Source organism: Ochotona curzoniae, unplaced genomic scaffold (genome assembly GCF_017591425.1).
Source record: "Ochotona curzoniae isolate NIBS_2020 unplaced genomic scaffold, NIBS_Ocur_1.0 scaffold_4506, whole genome shotgun sequence".
Lineage (NCBI taxonomy): Eukaryota > Metazoa > Chordata > Mammalia > Lagomorpha > Ochotonidae > Ochotona > Ochotona curzoniae.
The window spans coordinates 57,185,065-57,211,846 of record NW_024467119.1 but is presented as its reverse complement, the minus strand read 5'-3'; positions in this window follow the sequence as shown (position 1 = coordinate 57,211,846).

Here is a 26,782-nt window from a genome sequence, read left to right as displayed (position 1 = left end):
ATCTGGAAGATAAGAAGGACATGGAACAACCAGACAGGCATTGGTACCTCTATTGGATGTTGGGGTATTAGGCAATGACTTTATTCACCATGCCACAAAGCCAGCCTTCTTCCAGCTGGTTAGTATTTCAGTGCTGTTAAGCCATGGTAGTGTCATGGATGCCTTTCCTTTGTTCTGTCCGGGACAAATCTATTCTTTCTCCAGTAAGAGTAAAATTTTAAAAAGCCATAATTTTTATTTAATTCTATTCCCAGTTTGTTAATACAAGCTTTTAGAATGAAAAATATTAAAGGTGACCCTAATTCTTTTTTTTTTTAAGATTTGTTTTATTTTTTTATTGGAAAGGCAGATATACGGAGAGGAGAGACATAGAGGAAGATTTTCTGTACGATGGCTCACTCCCCAAGTGCGCTCAATGGGCGATGCTATGCCATTCCAAGGCCAGGAGCCTCTTTCGGGTCTCCCATGCGGGTGCAGGGTCCCAAAGCTTTGGGCCATCCTGACTGCTTTCCCGGGCCACAGGCAGGGAGCTGGTGGCAAGTGGGGCTGCAGGGATTAGAACCGGTGCCCATATGGGATCCTGGTGTGCAAGGCAAGGACCTTAATCACTGCACCATCGCGCCGAGCCCGACCCTGATTTTTTAAAAACACATTTTTATGAGCTAAATAAAATGCAGCTTTTCTGATTTGGTTATGTAATAAATTAGTTTTTAGCAAATGTTTATTACTGAACAATACTTACACTTACATGTCAGGTCTCCTACAATTGTGTCTGTGCAGTGAGTGACTGAACTCTATTATAAAAACACATTTACTTTTTTTTTTTCTGTTAGCATTCATATCTGGGATGCAGCCTATTTCCTTTTACCAAAATTATAACCCTAATTCTTCTTGTTCCCTCAGAATGAATTCTTTCTCATTATTAGACAGTTCTGAAAAGTTGAGCCTACCAGTTATGAAACTGTGCTCTGTTATCAAGCTGAGGATCCCAGTGCTTTGTGGTATAATTTTGCTAATGCATCCTCTTTGAAATAACATCTTTAAAATTTACCACTGTTAAGACTGTGAATCATTTCCAGGTTTAAAAAAAAAATTGAAAGCAGGGTCAAGGCGGAAAATAGAGTACAGAGACACAGAGAACTAAGATAAGCGCATTTTTAAAAATTGGGTTAAAATTTGATGCATTTTCTGATGTTTGATCTTAAGTTTGGTTTTTAAAATTCCTGAAAGTGCGAAATAAAAGCTAAATAAGCATAACTTCCATTGTTCTGTCTATCTGGGAGAGGAAAGACTAGATACTTTTTTTCTGAGAGAATGTTGTTTGCCTGGCAATCAATTCTAAGCAAAATTTCTATGTGAGGGAAATTTACATTAAGAATTCTAACATAGGGCCCAGAGCGGTGGCACAGTGGTTAAAGGTCCTCACCTTGCACGCCCAGGATCCCATATGGGCGCCGGTTCTAATCCCGGCAGCCCCGCTTCCCTTCCAGCTCCCTGCCCGTGGCCTGGGAAAGCAGTCGAGGACGGCCCAAAGCTTTGGGACACTGCACCCGCGTGGGAGACCCGGAAGAGGCTCCTGGCTTCGGATTGGCCGTTGCTCTCACTTGGGGAGTGAATCATCAGATGGAAGATCTTCCTCTCTGTCTCTCCTCTCTGTATATCGGCCTTTCCAATGAAAAAATAATAAAAATAAATCTTTAAAAAAAAAGAATTCTAACATAATTACAGAGGACAGTTTTAATAATGGTGATGTTAACTAACATTTATCAGACTTCATACATTCTGTGTTTTGTGCAGGAGACTGCAGTATTTTCATGCAGACACTCACAGTTAGACATTCATTTTAAAAACTGCGAAGCCAAACGTAGGGAATGTACATGATCTGGAAATGTGCCTGAGATGGCATTACATACATTTTCTCTTTTTACTTGGGAACCCATTTTCCAAAATACACTGTAACTGTGCTGTGCTGCTTTCTTGCTCATGCCAACATGCTTGGAAAGAACGCAGAAGAGTATCTGTTATTATAGTCATGAAGAATAAAATATGGCATCATTTTGAATTCATGAAATTTATTTTCTGAGGAATTCAACCAATATAATTTAACTTCCAAGATTCTAGCCAAATTTCATTCGTATGTCAAGATAACTGGGGACCAAATGAAAACCAATAAGTATAGTAATAAATTCCAAAATGCAGTTTTAGAAATATCTAAATAGCTGTTTTTAAAATAAATTATTTTCTTAAAGAAAATAAATTTACAATTTAAGATCTTTCACTGGAACAACATTATTAACCAATAGCCTTTCTAACAAACATTTCTCTTTAATCCATTTTGTCACCAAAACCACCTCAACAATTTCCTTTTAGTATTATGGTACACATCTTTCTATAGCTAGCACAATATCAAAGTTTAAATTTCTCAATGAGACCAAAGTCATATGCTTCCAAAATTGAATGTCCAGAGATGAAGGTGGAAATTTGTTACGAAAGTCGTAAGCATGACCACTATGTTTGCCCAGGGTGGAAATTAATCATTCTATGTGTAAAAAAAAATCACTATTGCAGATGGCAAAGTCAGACTTTTTCTAAGGATGTTATGAAAAACAACATTAAGGTTTCACCTAACTCCATTAAAACTTGTCTACATTCAAAAAAAATAGTAACAATACCTGCTGATATGAATGTGAGAAGAAATTTCCCCTAACCCACTGTTTGTAGTAACGTGCAGTTGAATGACCACTATATTTCAGAATGGAGACTACTAAGACTGGAAATTGCTCTGCCATAAGATCCCGCTAGTGAAGTGAAATCGTATTATGAGAAAGCAACATGCAATCTTGTATTTATCGCAGCACAATCCAAACCACTAGTGAAGACATGGAAACATCTCAGATGTCTCTAAAAAAAAAAAAGGAATGGATAAAAAAACATTGGGACATCTATTCCATTTGCTACAAAGGAGTCCTGGCTGGACACCACTATGCTCAGTACAATAAACCAATTCCAAAAGTATAAGCATCTTCTGTTCTTTCTGATATAAAGAAACATTCATGCAAAATATAAAGCAAATAGATATATAGATGAAGAAGTATATGCATTTATTCTCACAGATGAATTGTATAATGAAGTCTAGTGTCCCAGAAAGTTAAGTTATGTTCCAGTAGGCATCATGACTCCTTAATAAAGGATTACCAACGAAGCTGTTCTTGACAATATAAAAGATTTTCAACCTTTGTCTAAACCTACAATTCCTTGATATATTTAAATACTAGAATGTTGACTTTGTAAATGTTGTGGATTGAGCTATATTCTAGAATAATAGGGGGAAAAGGGAAAAGAGATTGAAAATGGGGAAGGAGAAGGTTGGGAGAAGGGAAAATCCATATACCGGCAAACTGTATCCTATGATACCTTTTTGAAATTAATTAGTTAATAAGTTTTATTATTTCTTACAATCTTACATAGTTGATTAGGGTACAAAAGGTCAAGGGAAAGTGGGTAAGACCATTGTTTCCACATTATCATTTTTTTCTGTCTCTGGGATAAAGGGAGAGATAAAGGGAGAGCCCAACCTCTCACACATCCCAGGTCCAGAGTGAGGGACGTGCTCCAAGGGTCCTGCTCAAGCAGTTTTGATAGTTCAACAGTTCTGAATTGCTGCAAATCTAGCAGCACGATGAAACCTATTCAAAGTCCACTGGCTGACATAGTCTCTTCATGGTTGGGGGTTCTGAGATCAGCAGCTCAATTGGAGGAATCTCCAAAGAAACTTCATCTGAGGTGATCCCAGACCTGATTCTTGTGTGTGCTTGCCAGTACAGGGTCCAGCACAGTCCATCACCTCAGTCAGCTTGGGCACATGCTGGTCATTGCAATTGCTGGATCAGTTCTGTTTCCAGCCCTGTCTTCCACATGAACTGATGGGTGCCCAGCCCCATCCTGTCCATATCATGCTTGGCCTTCATGCAAACCAGTGGGAGCTGCAGCCTATCTGGGCCAACTCCCCATAACTCCTACCAGGCTTGCCCACTATCCTGGTTCCTATGCTTGCCAGTATGTACCACAGACTTGTTTAATCTGTCACACATCCCATTTAGCTCTTGTACATATCAATTGGTATTGAAGCCTAGTTCAACCCAACCAACCCTACTATCCAGCCCACACACATACTGGCAGGTGCCTTTCTGTCTAGCCATGCCTGCTCCAGTCCTGGATTTCGTGCTCTCCAGTGGGAGTGGTAATCCAAGAGGGAGGTGCCCACTATTTCCCTATTAGGCCACTCCCACTCTTGGATTATGAACTCTCCAAGTGGTTCTGGAGTTTAACTTGACAGATTTAGCCCCCAGTGCCAGCCTCTGCCAGCTGATGCTGTGGCAAAGTCCAACCAACGCTCACCCACTCTAGTTTTTTTCTTGCACCAGTCAGAACAGTCAACCCAGCCTGGCTTTTTTCTGAGCTAGCTCACATGTGGCCCACAGGTGTTGTAGTCCTGCCTGATCTGGTCTGCCCCTGTCCCAAATCAAACTCCCTACTGGGAGTGTTCAGGAGGGGAGCTCAAATTCCCCCTGCTGGCTTTGCCCCCTCGCTTACTTGTTCTCACGTGTTGCCACATGTGGTATGGCTCACCTCACCTTGGCATTCCTTTAATGTGCCCTGGTTTGTGTCGTGACCAAACCTGGCTTGACCTGTACTCTATTCTGGTGCTCAGATTCACCAGTGGGTGATGTGAACTGGTCCAGTTTGTGAACTGCCCTGACCTATGCCAAATGTATGCAGGTAGGTATCTTTCTCTGGCCTGGTCTGGGTTGCTTCCTATCATGGTTTTTGTGCTCACCTGCAGGGACTGTGTCCTGACTGAGTTTCCCAAGCTCCTCCAACAAAACCTCTCCCATGCCAGATCTTGCACATACTGGTGGGTCATGGGCCAGCCCTCCTTGCTGGTCTTCAATCCATTCCCATTCTTACTGTTGGATGTTTCAGCCCAGTCAAGGCTCATCCATACCCAGATGCAGCTCTCACATGGCTCAGTAGTGGCAGAGACCTAGCCTAGTCCATCCTATATCTACCCAGGTTCTCTAGAGCACCAGATGGTGCTGGAGTTAGCCTGGCTAGGTGTACCCAGCCCCAGTCCACACTTGTGACAAGTGAAATTTCAGCCATATCCAGACCAGAATGCAGCCCATACTCTGGCCTCTGCACTCTCTCGTGGGAACCACAAGCCAGCAAGGGTGTACTCTCACCGTTCCCCAACTGAGCCTACTCCCAACCCTAGAGTAAATGCATGCCAGTTATTGCTCTGACCCAGCTGGCATATACCCTCACCTGTCTCAGCCTTTGTCTTCGATGCTGTGGCCTAGTATCCCTGGCTCATGCAGACCAATTGGTGTAAGAGCCTAGTTCGGAATGTCCTGTGCTCCAACCTGATTTCTATTCTTTCTTGTGAGTTGATGTTTGCTCGGCCCTGCCTGGTCTGCCTCCTTCCAGTTTTCAGTTCAACCCACCCCACATCCTATTTTAGGAGGCACATTTGGATGCTGCTGCCTTGACCTGCCTAGACTGTTGTAGGTTCCTTCACCAGTAAGTGATGGCAGGTTCCATGGTCACACCTAGCTCAGCCCATCACCCCAGCTTGTGAGCTAAACAGTGGAACTTGTATCTCCACAGGGTTCAGCCCACACTTTCCCCAGAGAATCAATTCCCACACCTCTTTCTCTCGAGTGCTGGTTAGTGTCTTGACCTTGCCAATTGTGACCTATCCCCTGATCTGCCAGTCAGGTACTGGTACCTAACCCTGCCAGACAGGCCCCCACCCATAGCTTCCGTGGGGACTGGTGTTTGGCGGTCAGTGATGCTCTATGCTAACAGCCCATCTCAGAATTCCCATTTGGGCTGGTGAATTAGTCTGGCCCAAATCGATCTTTTGTACTCTCCCCTCTAATCCACCAGGTCACAGTCCCCATGCTACTCAGAAAGTTCTGTGACCCTGTTGCTGAGAGTCACCCAGAATTCATCCTTCACCTACACTCATGCTTGGCTTATCCATGGATGTCCATAGGTAGCAATAACATACCCTAAAAACCCCAGAGGTCACCGCTGATTGGCCAGCAGGCAGAGCCTGGCACCACTTGGTGCTCTGCCCAGCGAAAGCCTAAGACTCGGTTACTGCCTGGCAGATAAGACTTTAGCCTGAGTTTCCAGCATCGGGTTTGGCCTGGCTGGGGCACCCGCCACAGCTGCCACACTGCAGGGAGCTACTTTTGCCCGAACTCCACAACTGAGCAATGCCCAAACTCTTCCTGCCACAAGATGATGGGGCAGGGTGCAGCCAGGGCCTTAATCCAGTTCCCAAGTTTCCCTCATGGTGTACTTACCCTGAGGGAAGAGATCTCTTGGGCTGGAGAAAGCCTAGGACTTGGTCAGTGCCTGTCGGCAGTGACTATGGCCTGAGTCCCCAGCATTGGGTCCCTCCTGGCTGGGGCACCTCCCATAGCTGCCACACTGCAGAGAGCTGCTCTTGCCCCAACCCTATGGCCAAATATTGCCCAAACTCTTAGCCTATGATACCTTTATAATAAGCAAATAGTAGAAATACTGTAAACATCTAGTAACAGGTAAATTATGATGTATTAACACAATAAAAATTTTCCCAGAGGAAACACAAGTGGATGTATTACTGAATATTGGAATCCAGGCAAAAATAGTATAACTAAAAATCTTGTTTTAGAAAAACATTCTTGAGCGCATAAAGTGATTTCCACTGATAGAGGCTACAAACCATCGGTTACTGTATTCCAATAGCTATTCAGGGAAATAGATTACATCATGATTTTTATGTGATACCACATGGAAAACTCAATTCCACATGAACTTTATATTCCAAGGTCACAGACTAAAAAGATAAAAATTCCAGAAAATAATATAGGAGAACAATCCATCACACAGATAAATATTCCTTCATTGAGCTGCATTAAAAAAGTATAAGGGAAAAATGGATGAGGTGATTTATGCTGTCGTTCCTTCTCTATGTAAATCTGAATCTGCAGTAAAAAATAAAATAAAACTTAAAAAAATGAAGACCATGCCATCAAAGTTACACTTTTCCTGAGAGCTCTTAGAAAGGGAAGTCATGTCTACGTGCACGGTTACCATTACATGTACTGAGAAATGATCGGTTTCTAAAACAGAAAATATTTCCTACAACTCCACACCAAAAGGACAGATAATAAAAGGATGGTGAAGTCAAGATCTTAAGAAATCACTTAGCAAGGATTGCTGCTTTTACAGGAAAAGTAGCTCAACCATTTTATTTATTTGGAACATACAAATTAAAAGCACACCCACCAGAGATGCTATTTGAAAAGGCAGATGATACCACAAGTAAGAAAGTATGTAAAATGATGGTTCTCTGCTACAATGTTGGCTTCTAAATTAATAGAACAGCCTTGGAAAATTGTTGACAGCATCTATTAAAGCTTAGTTAATACGCACATGCCCTGTAACCCAGCAATTTCGCTTCTAGGTATATGCTCAAAATATTTGTGTGCATATGTGTACAAAAGCCACACTTACATTAACATATGTAATTTGTATTTTTCAAAGCCAAAATGTAGGAAAAAAGAAATATTTTTTCCATTTTGATTATACAGTCTGATATAAAGAGAAGTACAAAAATTAAAAAAAAAAATGAGCAACTACTCATAATACATCAGCCTCAGAGAGCCAACACCGAAGAAAATAAGCCAAAAATGCTAGGTAGGAGAGCTGTAGCATTTCACTTATGTAGACACAAAAGCCGACCAAGGTGAAAGCAGTCAGGTGGGAGTAACTCCAGAGCACAATGCCTGGAGCGGTTCTCAAGCAGGTTTCTGGGGTGGTCATCTATTTAGTTTTAGTTTTGAGTGGAGACTTGAAACATACAATTATTTGGGTAAATCCTATGAGTTGTAAACTTAAGGTTTGTGGATGTTGTTCTGTGAATCCTAACAATTCAATGAAAATACTTACCTACAAATCCAAGACATTCTTGTTCATTTTGAGATATTTCAGCATCAAGAAATTAGTACCTGATTTGGCTTGCCTTTAAAAGAAATCATTCATGATGTATCCTTCTCTCCCAATAGAAGTCTTGTGATAAAATCAGTGCCTTTAATCATTATCATTAATTAGATTTTGTCATTTCTCATGATTAGGCATACAAATTTGTTTCTCATGATTGCATCTATTTAAGTACATAATGAATGTTTTCTCCTAGGAATCTGTTTGAAAAATGGAACTGAAACAGTTGAGTAGAGAAAACTTCCCCTTGGCCATGATTTCTTGAAATTCCATTCTTTTTTTTTTTTCTTTTCCTTTTTTTTTAATCTATTTTTAAAATTGTTATATTTTTGACAATCTTTACATAGTTAATTAGGGTAAAAAGTTTCAAGGGCTATGGGAAAGTGGGTAAGACTATTATTTCCATATTGTTTCCTTGATGTTTAAAGAGGGGTATTAAGGGAGAAGGCCCACCAAATTTCCCACTCTCCCCAGGTTCCTGATGTAGGGTATGCTCTGAGGTTCTTGCTCAAGTGGTTTTGATGGATCACCAGTTATGAATTGCTGCCAATCTTGCCACTCCAAGCACGATGAGGTCTTTGAAGAATCCACTGGTTGACATAGTCTATCATAGAGTCTCTGTTTGCCCCATATTTTGCTGCCAACATATAGCTGAAATGGTTGATTGACTTGTTCTGTCTTCTGTCTTTTCTTGGATTGGGTTCTGAGTCCAGCATTTCGATTGGGGAGATCTCCAAAGAAACTTTATCTGAGGTGTTCTCAGACCAGATTCTTGTATGTACTAGCAAGTACAGGGCCCAGCACAGTCCATCGCCCTGATCAGCTGGTAGCTGCAATCGCTGGGTTGGTTCTGTTTTCAGTCCCAAATTCCGCTGGAACCAATGGGTGTTGCAGTTCATCCTGGTTTTGTCCAGCACATACTTGGCCCTCACATAAACCAGTGGGAGCTGTAGCCTAGTTGGAGCGAACCATAATAACCCCCAACTGGGCCCACCTACTACCCTGGTTTGCCAGTTTGTGTAGCAGTAGTCCAGTTTGTCCCATACACCATTCTACCACAGCCCCTGTCCTGGTTTTCTGCCCTCCCATGGAAGTGGTAACCCAAGAGGGAGGAGCCCACTATGTCCCTTCCAGGCCTCTCTCACTCCTGTATTGTGCACTCTCCAGGTAGTTCTGTGGTTTGACTTGACAGAATAACTCCCCCCCCCCAGTGCCAGCTTCTGCCAGCTGATGCTGTGGCTAAGCCCAAACAACCTTTACCCACTCTAATTTTGTTTGCATGAGTAGGAATAATCAGCCCAGCCTGGCTTTTCCTTGATCTAGTCCACATGAGGCATACAGGTGTTGTAGCCCTGCTTAGTCTGGTCTGCCCCCATCCCAGCTCATGCTCTCCAGTGGGAGTAGCTGTCCAGTAAAGGAACCACCCCTGATTCCCCCTGCCGGCTCTGTCCCCCTCCCTTCCTGGTTCTCACGTGTGCTGGTTGGGCACTGCAACCACATCTGGTACAGGCAACCTCACCTTGGCATTCTGTATTGTGCACTAGTTTTTGTTGTAACCAAACCCGGCTTGACCCACACTGTTCTGGTGCTCGAATTTGCCAGTGGATGATGTGAACAGATTCAGCATGGTTTTCCCCCGACAGAGGCCAAATGTATGCCAGTGGGTAACTTTCCATGGCCTGTTCTGGGCTGTTTCCTATCATGCTTCTTGTGCTTACCTGTCAGGGTCTGTGTCCTGCCAGAGGAGTTGCCCAGACTCCTCCATCAGAACCTCTTCCAATTCCAGATTTTGCACATACCAGAGTTTCCATGAGCCAGCCCTACTCAGTTCACCTCCTGTCCTAGCAGGAACAGTGGCTTTTCCTGAATGGCCTTCAACCCAAACTGGTTCTTGCTGCTAGATGTTTCAGCCCAGCCATGGCTCGTCCATACCCCTATATGACTCACACATGGCTCAGTAGGGGTTGAGATCTTGCCTAGTCCATCCCACATCTACCCTGGTCATCTAGGACACCCGACAATGTTTGAGTCTGTTCCGGCTCGGCGCATCCAATCCCAGTCCACATTTGTGCCAACGAAGACTACAACCCTATCCTGATCAGAATGCAGCCCCTATTCCAGGCCATGTGCCCCTTGGTGGGAACCTCAACCCAGCTAGGGTGTCCCCTTAGCTCCCCAACCAGGCCTGCTCCCAGCCATAGATCACATGCATGCCAGTGGTTGCTCTGACTCAAGTTGGCAGAGCCCCTCACCTGTCCTAGCCTCTGCCTTAGACACTGTATTGGCTTAGTGTTCGTGGCTCATGCAGACCAGTAGGTGCAAGAACCTAGCTCGGCATGACCTGTGCGCCCTCCTGGTCTCTAGTTTCACTTGTAGGCTAAGGTTTGCTCAGTCTTGCCCCATCCACCCTGTTCCATTACCAATTGACACATTACCTAGCTTTTGGCACTACTTTGCCCAGCTTGTCCAACCTCCAGGTCTGGAACACATGTTCACCAGTGGGAGCTATAACTCACAAATGGAATTTCCCAAGTCCCTCCACTAAATCCACACCCAGACCCAGTTCTCATATATGCCATTGGGTTTAGGCCAGGTTCCGGTGCAGTCTGGCCTTTCATTTGTCCTTGCATGAGCTGGTGAATGTTGCAGCCCAGCCCAGCCCACCCCACACCCTATTCAGGATGCACATTTGGGTGCTGCTGCCCTGACGAGTCCAGACTGTTGGGGGTTCCTTTACCTGTGATTGATGGCAGGCTCCTTGGTCACACCTAGCTTAGCCCATCACCACCCCAGCACTTGAGCTAACCCGTGGGGCTAGAATTTTCAAAGGGTTTGGCCCACACACACCCCCCCCCCCAGAATCTACCCTCAGAAATAGTTCTTGAGTGCTAGTTAATGTAATGGCCCTGCTTAATGTGACCCTTCTCCTGATCCATCCATGTCAGGTAATAGGATATGATTCTGCTGGACAAGCCCTGAGCCTTAGCTTTTGCATAGACTGGTTATGGTGGTCAGCATTGTTCAGTGGTTACAAGTTTTTCAAAGGAAAAGTTACTGTCATTGGGAATCTTTACGATTGCTTCATGTCCTAGAAGCACAGTGGGTTCAACCTGGAGCTAACTAAGCAGCGATTCAAAGAACCAAAACCTTAGAGATTCCCAGCCGGGTGGTCAGCAGGCGGAGCCTGGCACCAAATGGTGCACTGGCCCTGGGACAGCTCACCAAGTGCATATGGTGGCTGGTGTCTGGGATCCAGGCATGAGATGCCCCGTCCTGAGACCCATTGCAGTTTCATTCTTGATGCTGCTTTTGCTAAACAGTGCTGGAGTCCCTGAAAATTTTAACACTTTCTTAGTTAGAAATGGGAAAATGAATGCTAAAAAAAAATAATGTATTATTTAGCATTTTAAAAATATGCAACACTCTGGACCTGACATTGTCTTGCAAGCGTTTCAGGCACCATCTCTGACAGGCACCGTGTGCCCCATTTGTATTCTGACTACAACACTCGTGATCCAGGTCTTTGTCAATGCGCCTAGGAAAGGCTGTGGACAGCGATCTAGATGATTGGGTTCCTGCCTCCCAGGAGGGAGACCCAGAGAAGTTCCTGGCTGTCAGTTTTAGCCTGGCACAGACTTGGTCATTATGGCCATCTGAGGACTCAAGTAGTGGTTGGAAGACATACCCCTGTTTCTCCTTTACTATAATCGACTCTTAAAATATACTTTTAAAAATATTTTTTGGCCTGGCACGGTAACCTAGTGGTTGAAGCCCTATCTTGCAGGAGCCAGGATCATATATGGGTGCTGGTTTCTTCCCTGAGGCCCTGCTTCCCATCCAGCTCTCTGTTTGTGGCCTGGGAAAGCAGTCAAGAATGGTCCAAGGCCTTGGGACCCTACACCTGAAAGAGAGACCATGAAGAAGCTCCTGGCTCCTAGATTCAGATTAGCTCAGTTATGACCATTGTAGTCACATGGGGAATGAATCATTGGATGGAAGATCTTCCTTTCTGTCTCTCCTTTTGTATCTAAATCTCCTTTCCCAGTAAAATCAATAGATCTTGATGATATGTATCTGTATTTTTTAAAGTGTACAAATATTCTCTTTAAAATTGCTATGTAAATTGGTGCATTTGTTATATAGTGTTAACTTGTTTGTTCTTTGGACACAAGCAGGCAGTAGGAGGCACTTGCAAATATGAGATGAGCTGTGGTGGATTTTTCTTCAGGATTATCTGAGCTATCTATAATTGGCCTACCTCCTCAAATTAAATACTTAAATTAGAAGTATATTAAAACTTTCTCATTTTTTTCTAATGTCAACTCAGTTGACAGAGAAACCTCTGTATTGCACAGTCATTCTCTTGAGACACAAGAAAACCTCACAGTCTGATTACCATTAAAACTTAAAATAACTTGGGTGATGACTTATGAAGCCCCAAATGAGTTAACTTATTCCAGACATAGCGACTACTTTATCTGAGATGTCCCCACACAGTCAGTAATTCCTATTTATTATTATTATTTCACTTTCTAAATTATAAAATCTACCTTAAAAAGGGAAGACCATTTTGTCTAAGATTTATTTAAAACAAACCGCATGTCTTAGAAGAATACAATATGACATGTTTGAACTTTCACAGTGTTTCTGAGAATGATTTCAAAGTAAGAGTTTCCCTGATCTCCTTGGAATCAGTTTTTTTTTTTTTTTTTTTTTATTTATTGTTCCTTACATTGTATTATGTAGTACAGTTTTATAGGCGCTGGGGATCCCCCCCACCCCTCCCATACCCCTCCCCCCATGGTGGATTCCTCCACCTTGTTGCATAACCATAGTTCAAGTTCAGTTGAGATTCATTGCTTGCAAACACATGCCTAGCATAAAGTTCAGCGTCTTATTGTCCAGATAAGTTCAGTGGCCTCTTGGGGAGACCTTCTATGGTCTGAAGATAGGTCTAACAGAGTAAAGATCCGGTCAGTTAAAAGCCCCAACAAGGCCTCAGTATCAATATACAACATTATGGAATTAATTGACATAGTAATGGGTAGACAATATGTTAAAAATAATGCAAGTTCCATTCTTTGAAACATCTGGGTTGAGACAGTATCAATGACAGGTTCAAAAAATAACCAACAATCAAACAAAAAATTACAGGTTAAATCAAGGCAAACATGTGGTATCTAATCTTTTGGGATTCACTCATTTCCCTTAGCATTATAGTTTCCAGTTTTAATTAAGGTGTACACCTCAGTTCCTACTGTCCGTGTTTCAAAATAAAACAAATCACCAAAGGATGCTGCTTCCCAGCATAGAACTCCTACACAAAAGGCATTCTAGAAGCATTTCACGGTTATTTATGTATGCATATTTAAAGAGCTACATATATTCCACCATGGTCTTAAGAAATGCAGGACTAATTTATCTGGCAGTAATTATTGACTTAGTTTCTATGACAAGATTATGTATATATAATGAGAAGTCAATTTCTGCTCTTAAATCATTTGATATATTTTCCCACATAGTGTCACTTTTTCTATTTCATAGATAGAGATATCCTGTGTAAATCTGTGATCTAGAGATCCTGCCATCACAGTTCATTTCGTTTGGTATTTTAAAATGTGTCCATTTTTTTCAATTCTAATATACTTAAGATTAATAGTGCACAAGGGAAACCCCCTTTTGCTCATCTCAGTATTCTGTGCTGTGTTTGATGTGTTCTGCAAGATAAATTACTCCATTGTGGATATTTTGCTGTTCGGGTGTAGCTGTGCTGCCAGGAAACCATGCAAAAACAAAGCAGGACAATAAATTCCCTAACTTGAAACCAAATACAATGTTTTTCCAACATTTTGAGATACTAGAGTAGAAGGAGAATGAAAGGATATTTCTGTTTCTTTTGTAAGAAGGATAAAATTTAAATCAGTATTTTCTATCTGATAATTCCTTTATATATGATTGTCAAAGCAATATATACAGTCTCATTAAGTTAGGTATTATTTTCCTTTTTCTTATTTTAAAAAGCTCTCTTTTGACTGTCATTCATTTGAAAATAGAATGAGAATTCAGTCCTATCCATTTGCTAAAAATTGCTTGATTTTGCTTTAAAAAAGTTATCTTTTCAAAAAGAAATATTAGTGGGAAGCTATTCATAAATTTGTGAGAGGGATAGTATTTCTTAAGTAGAATGGCACTACAATAGGGTAGAAATTCAATTGTGTTGAATCCATGGTTTTTAAATGTTAGGAACTATATGAACTATTTTATCTCCAGAGAACAAGGGCTATGCATAGCACAAAACTCTAACTCACAGTGGGGAGAAAGCCTAATGCCCTTAAAAAATCCAGTACAGGATCATTTGGAAAACAGTCAAGTGAATAATTACCATGCAGGGGAGCATTTACTCTTCCCCAAAGCCTGAGTTCACACCTGCTGAGGGTCTAGAAAAGTTCTAAATGAAGTGACACATATTTTGAGATAATCACGTTGCTTCATGTAACAGTACTTTTCTGGTAAATACTTCACAAACACTCGCTTTTGAACTCATTTTAAAATGTCTGTTATTCACCTTTGAATTTACATTTATTTAAAAATAAAGTACACAGCTGCAATCACCCAAGTTTATAAAGTTTACTTGTATATGGGCATTTCTCCTAGCAATTAAGGCACGAGCTCTAATGTCCGTAGTCCAAACTAAAAGGCCAAAAGTAAAATGGGCTCCATCCGCAGCTCTGACACCAGACTTTAGATTCCTGCTAAAGCAGTCCCAGATGGTTCAAGATACTGGGTTCAAAGACTCATATGTGATATTTGGATTGAGTGGCTTCCAGCTCTTTCCAAACCATCTAGTATTGTTACTTTTGAACAATGAACCAGCCCATTGGGTCTCTATCTCACTGTCTCAAATAAATAACTTTAAGAAACATTAGCACCAAAATCTACAAGATTTAAAACTCTGCATGCAATGTTTTATTGTTGAATGTGGTTCTCTTCATTCCATTGCTAAAGTGGATTCAACCTCTGACATTTCTTTAGCAATGAGATAAAGCTACATATCCTGTTCATACACTATAGAATGCAAACATCATCAACTCAAAATGTCCAAAACAAATTGACTTAAGTCATGTATGTAATTAAAAAGTGCCCATTTTTAACAGTCTGTTTTTAAAGCAAGTTTGCATGTTGGACACATTGTTTAGGTAGTTCAGAAGACAGCAGAGTTAAGTTCAATCCCTTTGAAATATTATCTAGTCAGAAAATTCAGGGTATCTTTGCATTTTAGAAAGACTTACAAAATTTTTCAAAGAAACTGAAATCAATATTTTTGCTTCATTTAAACTAGCAAGAAATGTTCCCTATAACTTCATAGTTATAAAGAAAAAGAAACGGAAAAAGAAATGGTGAGATGGAGAGATAGCAAAGAGGAAATAAAACCAATTCAAGGAAGAAAGAAACCACATTGGAAGTTGAAATCAAAAAAGACAAAAATAAAAGCATTAGGACAATAAATGTTGCTGGTGAAAACAAAAGACTGAAAGTGTAAAACAATGAATTTCGCATTTTTTAAAAATTTAAGTAATTGTTGAAGATGGAGCTTGACATTAAAACTTATAGCTCAGGTTTTTATGTATATTTTACATACTTACATAAGTCATTTGATACTCCCAATATTCATTTAAATTTAGGAACCAACCTTTTCCACATGAGTAGAAAATCTGTTTTCTTTCTTGTGTGGCTGTATTTGTAATCTACTTTCACTTTTTCCACAGAATGTGCATAAATAAGTAATTATACATTATTCTAAAAGTACTCAACTGGGAAATGTAGAGAAATATATGAAATTTGATAGTATTCAGATTTACTCATTGTTTAAGAAAATATAAAGCAAAACTATATATATGTTTAATTTGTGTTTCTATTACCAAATCTATTGTGACTATATTTTATTAAATCTAAAGTTTAAAAACTGAAAATAAAGAGTTTGTTACTCTTTATGAGTCTGCAGATAACTGTGTTCTAATCATCTGAATTGTCCTTTTATTTGATTTCCGGAGGCTTCATAGGTCATATAAAGAATGGAATATAAAGGAAATGTGCCCATATCTCCTTTATAATGTATTTGGGTAGCTCGAGTGGCATCCAAAGTTGAAAATCATTGATTTCAATAGTCATCTTTAGAGAGAGTTCATTTAAGAAATTAAAACCAAAATACAAACATAATCATGTTTGATAATAGCCAATATCTTGAAGCGAAAATCAAAATATGGTTAAAATGGTTAGAGGCGAACATGCCTCAGATAAAGGCAATTTTAAAGGTAATGAGACAGCACTTTCTGCTATAACCAAGATTCACAAAAGGCAGACATTGATGGTTGGAATGAGAGGGCTTACCCCTCTCAATCCACTAGAATATGTATACGTATTGTTCCATGAACCTATACTTTACTGGCCTCCATGTCTCAGTTTCACTGTGGAAGGCTCCCAACAGGAGCCACAGCAATGCTTTAACTAAATTGAGAGTTAAGGTATTGCCTGGCTGCAGGTGGTCTCAGTTGTAGAATACCCAACCACCCAGTTAACAAAATACAGCAATAGCATCCTTGGTAAAGAAACACTCTCACATAGGTTAGGTAGGCCAAAACACATCTGGCACTGGCTCACACACACCTGGTCACTTCTGTCTCTTCATGCCCATGTGTCACGCCCACGCTCCTATCGACCCGCAATAAGAGGCAGACGCGAGTGAAGTCTTCCGCGGTAGTCTTTATTGTGCACACCAAGATGATGAAGAGGAAGGCCCCGACCCAGCTCGTGCTCTCGCTCTTATCGGGGATGGCTCCGCCCAAGTGGCGGCTTATTGGTGAGCCTCTAGACCACGCGCCAATCCTGCAGTTTGGATAGGGCAAGAGGCCTGTGCACGCGCTGATCACGCCGCTGTTCACGCGTCAGCCCTCAGCGCATGTGCAAGCGCCTGCGCAATACTCTCTAATGTACGTGACAGGAGCTACTCCTGCTGACGTGTTTATTTCTGCCAGGCGCCATCTTTAGGCCACCGCGTGTGGCAATCAACATCACCTCGTGTGGCAATCAACATCTCCCCCTTTCTTCTTTACAAAAAGAGCCTGTCTTAGGTTGTGGCTTGGGATACTCTTTACCCGTCTAGGGAGATCATTGTCAGATACCAATGGCCTCCTGTCTTAGGCCGGATGATTGTCTGTCCCCTTACCCGTCATTGGCTGTCAATTATAAAGGCAAAGGTCAAGCTGCTGACATGGGTCACCCTTCCGCGTGCAATGGGCAATCCCAGCGGAGTGCAAGGGCTGACCCTGAATGAATAAGGGTTGTGTGCACACCCAACTCGGTGCAATGCCGTGACGGCTCGAGGTGCTAGGGCTGTGCATTGGACCTTATTCATTATTGAGCATGGTTAACCAAGCCTGGGGGGAGGCACCCTCTTGAAGGGCTAGAAGGGCCTGGCGGATAATCACACGATCTTGAGCAGCCCTCTGTCTTATGCGATAGAGGCAAAAAAGGGCAAGCACCAACCCGCCGCATAAGAGTGAGAGCAAGACCCCCACTCCCGCCCATTCCTTTATAGAGGCCGCAGCGGTTTTGAGCCAGTCTGTCATGGAGTGTGCTATTGAAGGATCGACTCTGGTGGAATTAATCTGCACGATCGCGATCCTTAGATCTTGTTGAAGCTCGTTGAACTCTTTGGTCCAATTTCCTAAAAGATAACTAGACAGTTGTCTGGACAAATTAGCAGCATGTGAGCCATTAACAAAAGGAACCGATGTCACACATAGGCCAGGAAGACGCCATTGACAGCCTAATTGTGCTACTTCCCACAGGGTGTCGACCTGGTCCTGAACCAGATCGACTCTCTGATTCAAGACCATCAGGCCCCCTTTTAGGTGGCTATTAATGTGGGCCTGATTTTGTAAGGCTTGGGCTGTAGCAGCAGAAATGTTATTTAAGGCAGTGGCCGTCTGTACAGTGGTGGAAAGGGCCACGGCCGCCGTAGCGGAGGCTGCAAGAGCTACGGTAATAGCGGCTATCAGAGCGGCTGTTATCCCAAAATCCCTCTTCTGGCGATATAGGGTCAGAGCAGTGGGGGTGTCCACGGGCCAGGGAAGCCATCTCGGGATGTGCATCACAACAGCTCCATCCCAGCCATCAGTGGCATTCCAGCATTGTGCCAATTTGCACCATTTCTCAGAACAATTCAAAGATGACATTGGTTGGCCTGTAGATTTAAACAGCAGGAACAAAAACGGAGGAATCACACAAACTGGAGTGGAAACAAAACTCTCTGTCCTAAATTCTTTGGTAACATTTAACGAGGTCTCAAAAGGTTCCGTAAAATTCCAGGTAACATTGGCAAGCATTATCTTGCCTCCTCTCAACATTGAAAATGGTTGCAAATCTGTACAGGATCCATTAATTCCACAAAGAAGCCACTGATGCCAGGGATTCACAAAAATAGATTGTACTGGATTTTGATATGTATAATTAAGGCCACTATAGGAGTTATTGAGCCAGGTACCCATAGCAGGAGAAAAAGTATATTGGCCTCGTCTGGCCCACATAACCATGGGGGACTGACAGGAGATCCATGGTTTCAAGAGATTTGATGAATAGGGCGTGGAACAACGGGGCATCCATTTTGGCTGTGGTGGAATCGTCAGATTTCTATTAAGATGGCGGAGTGGCATAGCCCCGAAAATTATGGTGGCACTGGCAAAAGGAGCGGCCTCAGTAGATGGCGACTGTGTGGACAACAAAGTTTGCCTAAGCCATTGATCTAGCTTCTGTGTCCAGGTTAACTCTGGCTGATCTACCCACGCAGCTGCCTGTGGAGAAAAGTAATACAAGAATAATCCTCGCTGGCAGAGCCACTCCAAAACTGAAAACACAGGGAGCCACTCAGATCCAAATTATAGCTTGTAACATTGGCCTCTTCCAAATCCATAGGCAAATATGGCAAATCAAGGGTCTCATTTGTGGTAAAAAAGCGAGGAAACACAGCCGCTGTATGGGTGACCGGCAGGGGCCGTGGAAAGGCAGTTAGAATGCCCCAACGATGCTCAGTCATGGCTAAGCTGGATAGAAGCAGCACCCCAACTAGCACTAACAGGGTATTACCCCGAAAGGGATTCACGATTCTCATTCTCAGCGGCGTCCTCTTCGTCCTCTTGCGAAGGCGCTGCTTCAGTCGGGCCTGGACAGCTGCGGGTCAATCGTGACGGAACCCAAATCGGGACTGGAGCATCCTGTGGAAACACACAAATAGCTCCTCGAGCTTGTCTTATTACCGGGTCTGGACCTTTCCATTTAGTTTCTAATACATCCTTCCATTTGACCCATGACTGTTCTTTAGTAGAGGGAAGGGAATGTCGATCAGCGGCGCTCAGGCCTTTCTCATCTAGCTGTAAAAAATTAATGGTAAAAAGGGCCAGGGCCAAAATGGCCCGAGGGCTATGGCTAGTGAGGCCAAATGAGTCCCAGGCGGTTCTCTGTTTTTGTATGTATTCTTTAATGGTGCGATGAGCACGTTCAATAATTCCTTGTCCTTGTGGATTATATGGGATACCAGTAATTAATTTCACACCCATCTGTTTGCAAAAGGCATGAAATTTCACCGAGGTATAGGCAGGGCCATTATCAGTTTTGAGACATTCAGGTTTACCCCACGCGGCCCATGCTTCTAAGCAATGTTGGATTACATGAACAGCCTTTTCCCCGGTTAGTACTGATGCAAAAAGTATGCCTGAAAAGGAATCAACAGATACATGTACAAATTGATTTTTCCCAAAGGAGGGGACGTGTGTCACGTCCATCTGCCATAGTTGATTAGGCCTCAATCCTCTGGGGTTAACCCCTTCATGCGGAACAGGCCTAAATTCGCAGCAAGCAGGACAATCAAGAACAATCTGGCGTGCCTCTTTTCTAGTAATCCCAAATCGAAGTCTAAGGGTCTGGGCTGAAACATGAAACTGTGAATGGAATTGGCGGGCCTTCTCCTCTGAGGACGGTGGAGACACGAGCATCATCATAACCTGAGTCCTGGTGGCGGCGTCTGCAAGAGCATTTCCTCTAGTTAGTGGTCCCGGTAAACCTGAATGGGCTCGAATATGGGTTATATAAAAGGGGTGGTTTCTATGCCAAATGGCCTGTTGAATTTGTTTAAAAAGATCTGCCACCGGGCCGGACTCTGAAATAAAGCCAGCGGCCTCTAAAACATTCACCGCATTCACCACATATAGGGAATCAGAAACAATATTCAAGGGCTCTTAAAAGGTTTGTAAGGCAAGAAGCACCATATGACATTCCACTCTCTGAGGAGAGACTGTTGAAAAGGACTTGGTTATTATCCTCTCTTCAGCAACCAGGGCTCCAGCTCCTGTCGAGGAGCCGTCAGTGAAAACTGTCAAAGCACCAGTAAGAGGATGAGAGCTGGTTTTTTCTGGAAAAACCACAGGATGTCGCTGTAAAAATTGTAATAATGGGTGTTTTGGAAGATGATTATCAAAAACTCCTTGATAGGTAAACATTAAGATGGACCACTCATTGCTACACCCACTCAGCACTTGTAATTGTTGAACAGTATAGGGAACTACTACGCGGTCTGGATAGCGCCCAAAATGACACAAAGCTAATTTTAACCCCTTAAGTACTATGGACACGACCGCAGATGGATACCATTGAATAGACTTAATCTGAGAAATCTGAGAATGAATCCAAAGCAATGGGCCTTGTTGCCATAACACAGCAGTGGGGAAAATCTCTGTAGCTAACACACATAGTTCAAAAGGCTGATCTTGATCTAGGCGAACTAATTGAGCCTTCTCTATGGCCTCTTGAACTTTCACTAAGACCTGTTGTGCCTCAGGTGTGAGTGTTCGTCGGGAGGCAAGATCAGAATCGCCTTCAAGTAGGGCGAACAGGGGCTTTAACTCCTGAGAAGAGATCTTAAGGAAGGGTCGTAACCAATTAATATCCCCCGCTAATTTTTGAAAATCATTCAGTGTTCGCAAATGAGAAATTTTAAGACTTATCTTTTGAGGCCTAACATATGTTTCTGTGATTAAAGATCCTAAAAAGGCTTTTACCTGCTGCATTTGAACCTTCTCAGCTGAAACTATAAGGCCATAATTCTGTAGAGCCTGCTTCAAATCAACATAAATTTGTAATAACTGGTCTTGTTTTGGGGCACAAATTAGAATATCATCCATATAATGGACAATACGAGCTGTTGGAAACCGGTCTCGTACCGGCTGTAACACTTGGGCAACATAAAGCTGACACATGGTGGGGCTATTAGCCATTCCCTGAGGCAATACTTTCCATTGATAACGCTTATCCGGCTCTTCATGATTAACAGAGGGAATAGTAAAAGCAAACCTCTCCCTATCTTGTAATGCTAATGGTATAGAAAAAAAGCAATCCTTTAAATCAATCACTAATAACGGCCAGTGTTTAGGGAGGGATGACAAAACTGGGAGGCCCCTTTGAACGGGACCAAAACATTGCATCTGTGCATTTACAGCTCTTAAATCATGCAAAAGGCGCCACTTTCCTGATTTCTTTTTGATAACAAAGATAGGAGTATTCCAAGGAGAAACAGAGGGCTCTAAATGTCCCAAATGTAATTGTTCCTGAACTAATTGTTGAGCAGCTTGGCATTTCTCAAATGATAGCGGCCATTGGGGAACCCAAACCGGTTCGGCTGTTTTCCAAGGTATGGGCAGCTGCATACCAATGGCTGCTATTAAAAACCCAGGGGGGTGCTGAAGGCGCCGGAGTTGCGGGTGCCTCTTGGCTCCGCCCATTGCGGGAGGAGGGGCCACAACGTCCCTCCTGGCCCTCGCGTTCCCTGGAGTCTTTCTCACTTCTCCTTTTTCTATTATAATCTTTTCTTGGTCTACGCTCTTCCTCTGAGTCTAAAGATTCTGTATCTGAGGAAGAGGGAGCTACTTTTAACTTCTCTAACTCCGATATCGGGTAAACGGAAGATTTTTTCTCTTGACTATGGCCATTTTTATCGTTTTTCTCATTTTTCTTGACTCCCTTTTCTTGTTTAAGTTTGGTACCAACTCTCTCCTCCCGCTCTGTTTCTGAGAGGCTATCTTGGGCTAATTGAAGGCAATCTCGACCCTGAGTCACAGCTTCTTTGCACCGGTCATCTTCTAAACATGCACGAATCAATCTCCATAGTGGCATAACTCCCGGACTCAAACGGACTCCTTAGCTCTCTGTAAATCTTTACCGAGTTTCTCCCAGGACCGCGGAGTCAATGATCCGGAAACCACATACCAGGGCACATGACGATCTACTTCTTTGATAAAGCCTTCCAGTGTGCGCTCATTAACCCTTAAGTTGCGCGCCTTCAAAACTGCCTGTAAAGGCTTAATCAAGGAAGTCTGCGCACCCATGTCTCAGGGTTAAATTCCTCAAGCCCAGTAACGCCTCCCTCTCAGAGCTCCTTACCTATTTATGGCCGCGGTTCTGACTTCTCCCCATATGGCATGGGGGGCCTTCCTCTAGGTCCCGAAATTTCCCGGGTTTCGGCACCAGTTGTCACGCCCACGCTCCTATCGACCCGCAATAAGAGGCAGACGCGAGTGAAGTCTTCCGCGGTAGTCTTTATTGTGCACACCAAGATGATGAAGAGGAAGGCCCCGACCCAGCTCGTGCTCTCGCTCTTATCGGGGATGGCTCCGCCCAAGTGGCGGCTTATTGGTGAGCCTCTAGACCACGCGCCAATCCTGCAGTTTGGATAGGGCAAGAGGCCTGTGCACGCGCTGATCACGCCGCTGTTCACGCGTCAGCCCTCAGCGCATGTGCAAGCGCCTGCGCAATACTCTCTAATGTACGTGACAGGAGCTACTCCTGCTGACGTGTTTATTTCCGCCAGGCGCCATCTTTAGGCCACCGCGTGTGGCAATCAACATCACCTCGTGTGGCAATCAACACCCATGAGTCACCTGGAATAAAAGGGAGTCACTTTGCTACCCAGAGTGACTTCTAGCATGGGAATTGGAGAGATGCTCCAGAATGCAGCTGAGGGAAATGTAGGGCTGGAACATTATGGAAATCTTGCTTTATCTAAGGGTATTTGGTTATCTTTCCATACTCTGTGATTACAGTCAATGGACAACTAAAAAAACCTAGCAGTGACTGAAAATATTCAGAAATAAAACTTGGATTAGTCCACCAGGTACAAATCATGATCAGTTAAAGCACTTGTTGAAGACAAACAGTATAGAGTGGGTAGTAGCGGATTGTTCTAATACTACTTGCAACTACATATCCAACTCCAAAAAGGAAGACCACATGTACGTATGTGTGTGTGTATGTATGTCTTCATATTCTCTTTTTTCTTATTTCCTCATCATATAATGCAAAATTAATTTTCTTAATATCCTAATGTTTATGTTTTATTAATTTCATATTATACTTTCAATTATGGAATATCAGTGATATTCAATGACTAGCTCAAAATCTGGAGAAGAAATTAGTGCATTTTTCAATAGTACTCATGATATGTATACCATGCTAGGCAGAGTTATGCCCTTGTTATTGTGTTTATTTGTAGATTGTGTGGTTTAAGGAGATGTGTGTATGTGCCAAATTAACAAAGAATGGACTTGTAATGATTAATGTTATGTGTCTTTTTGGAAAGAATGTGGATTCTCAGATTAAATACTTCTGAGTGTGTCTGTAGGTGATTCTTTGATAAGAACTGCATTTGAATTGGTGAACTGAGTAGAACAAATGATCCAAAGTAATGCGAGTGGGCATAAATGAGTGCATAATATCCTATCATATCTTTGGAAAATCTTGACTAATATGGTTAATGACTTCATGTATTCCGAACTAATCACCTTAAACTGCCAGGGTTGACATGTCCAGGCCAGAGCTTAGGAACAAAAAGCCCTGCAGCCAAGAGCACATCAAATCCTAATTGTAAAACTGATCAGCTGTTAAAACAGAGTAAGCATCCTTCTCAAGTGAAAAAGGCTGACCCACTGCCAGATGGTCACGAAAACTATGTTTTAAGAACTAGCAGAATGTTAAATCAGATCACAGAAAATTATGGAAATTTCTATCTGATTACTAAAGCACACTTCAATTAATATTCAACAAGTAGTGTGTCTGATCTCTCCAAAATAGATTAAAACTAATCTCTGAGCATAAGTACCTGAAGATTTCCAACCCAATTTTTACACCTGATGTAAAATAGGAAACATGCAAAAGCAAGAAGCATACAAACAAGGAAGAAATGATTTTTAAAGATAATTTTAAATAACAATATCTTCGATATGTGTCATAAATACGCATTTTCACAGGTGAGTCCTGAGGATTACAGAAGTACTCATGAACTAGAAGGAATACTGAAAGTGACCCAATCCCTGGAGACTCTGCTTGGAGTTGGTGTTTAGGTCTTCAGAAAAAAGGAGCTCAGTTCCAAATGCCAACAGAACACTGTTTACACGAATCCTGGTGGACTTGATGTATAGACCAGTCCAACTGCCAGGAAGGAGGTGCCCTGGCAAGCTACTATTCTGACTCACTCATGCACCTTTACTTTGGATTATAGATTCCACCCACACTTACTTCCAAATCTAGCTTACTCTTTCAGTGATTCAAATCTTCATACTAGTATACAAACATTCAAATTTATCACATTAAGAAAACATTTAAATACTCCTTTGATGCCATAGTTTCATGTTACCACAGCTCAGTCCCGCCTAGACACTTCACTCACTGTGTATTTAGAATCATTTTGGTATGACTTCTTCCAAGTCATTCTGCAATGGAATGGGTGGTTTCCACCTTTACCCCTACTATGAAAAATACCCTCCTCCTTATGGCACCAAATGTAGGATTCTTGCCTTGTCTTAATTGATTCTCAATGTTAGCTATTATTTCCCTTTCAAGGTGTTTTCACTATTACAAAACAAAAAGTGTGAAACAGCCAACAATCTGATGATCTTAGTTACCGCTGAGCCTGTGGGAAAGTCCCGTTGACTTTGTTATATGACTGACTCTTACTCTTTTTTGCAATGCGGCTTGGCAAATATTCCCATGTATCATATAAAGCCAGCAATCATACATACTCAGCAGTATTCTCTCAGCTATACAGTTGAATTAAACAAAGGCTCATTGTTGTTTTGATAGCACAGGAATTAAAAAACTCAATAGTGCACTGTGAAAAATCATCTCGAGATTTCCAGTCTGAGTAATTTGATGCCGAGGGGTGATTTCCTCTGCACTTCTTTGTGTGTCTTTCTAATGTATGTGTATATATATATATATATATATGTATAATGTATGTATATATAATGTATGAATATATAATGTATATATATACATACATTAGAAAGACACACAAAAATATATATAGATAAAGATACACACACATATATACACATTATATAACATATATATGGCATATACATGTTATATATATAACATATATATATATAGCTATATATATATAAACAAAAAACAAACATTACTACAAACCGGCTTGGTAGCCTAATGGCTAAAGTCCTTGCCTTGAATGGGCCAGGATCCCATATGGGCACTGGTTCTAATCCTGGCAGCCCTGCTTCCCATCCAGTTTCCTGCTTGAGGTTTGGGAAAGTAGTTGAGGACAGCCCAAAGCCTTGGGACCCTGCACTTGTGTGGGAGACCTGGACGAGCTCCAGACCCCTGGCTTCGGATCAGTGCAGCTCCGGCTGTTCAAGCCACTTGGGGAGTGAATCAATAGATGGAAAATCTTCTCTGTCTCTCCTCCTCTCTATATATCTGACTTTCCAATAAAAATAAAATAAATCTTTAAAAAAGAAAAACCTACCATTTATCACATGGGACATGCCATTTTTTACAAACCATTAAAAGTATTTTTTTTTCCAGAAAAGTTCTCAATATCTAAAAACATTGTATTTTTACATATGAGAACTCTCAGAAATAATTGGGTAGAATGGTGGGTTTTCCTCACCCCAGTATTGCACGAGACTTTGAACTTCATGAATGTTTCATTGGATTCAGACCAAATTAAAGTTTATAATGATCTTGTGACAAGCATGCTTATACAGTAAACCCAAACATGAAGTTCACGTACTTACTCATTCTTGCTATAAGAAAGTAATTAATGCCTATATCTCTACTCAGTGAGCCACACACCAAAAAAAAAGTGTTGTAATACAGGGAGGGGCAATACTTGAGAAGGACGGTGTTGTATTCCTGATTTCAAATATTTCCATAATTTTCTAATCCCTGAAATAACCAAGCCTTGCTTTGTCCTCTATGAATCCCCTGAAGTGGAGATAATTAGTAAGCAGGGATGCCAGCTTGGTTGAATTGTTTAAAAGTAAGAAAACATGGTAGAAGTGCTTCCACCGCAGGCTACTTGCTCAGGCTTTTGAAAATGCATTGGATGATACTGTTTCTTTTCTTTGGCAATGTGTCCATGCTCTCTCCTCCTGCTGCCTTACTCAGTTCACTCTCCCTATGGGTCTTACATTAAATTTAAGTTGTCTCAAACAATATTCTTTTTCCCTATGTCCCATACTAATAGCATTGTACTAGGTCCCTTGCATACATCGTGTTTCCTTCAATTAAAAAATTCTTGGAAAATATATAGATTTAAAACATTTGTGAGGGCTGCTGTATTGGTGTAGCAAGCTAATCCCTACACCTGGGATGCTGGCATTCC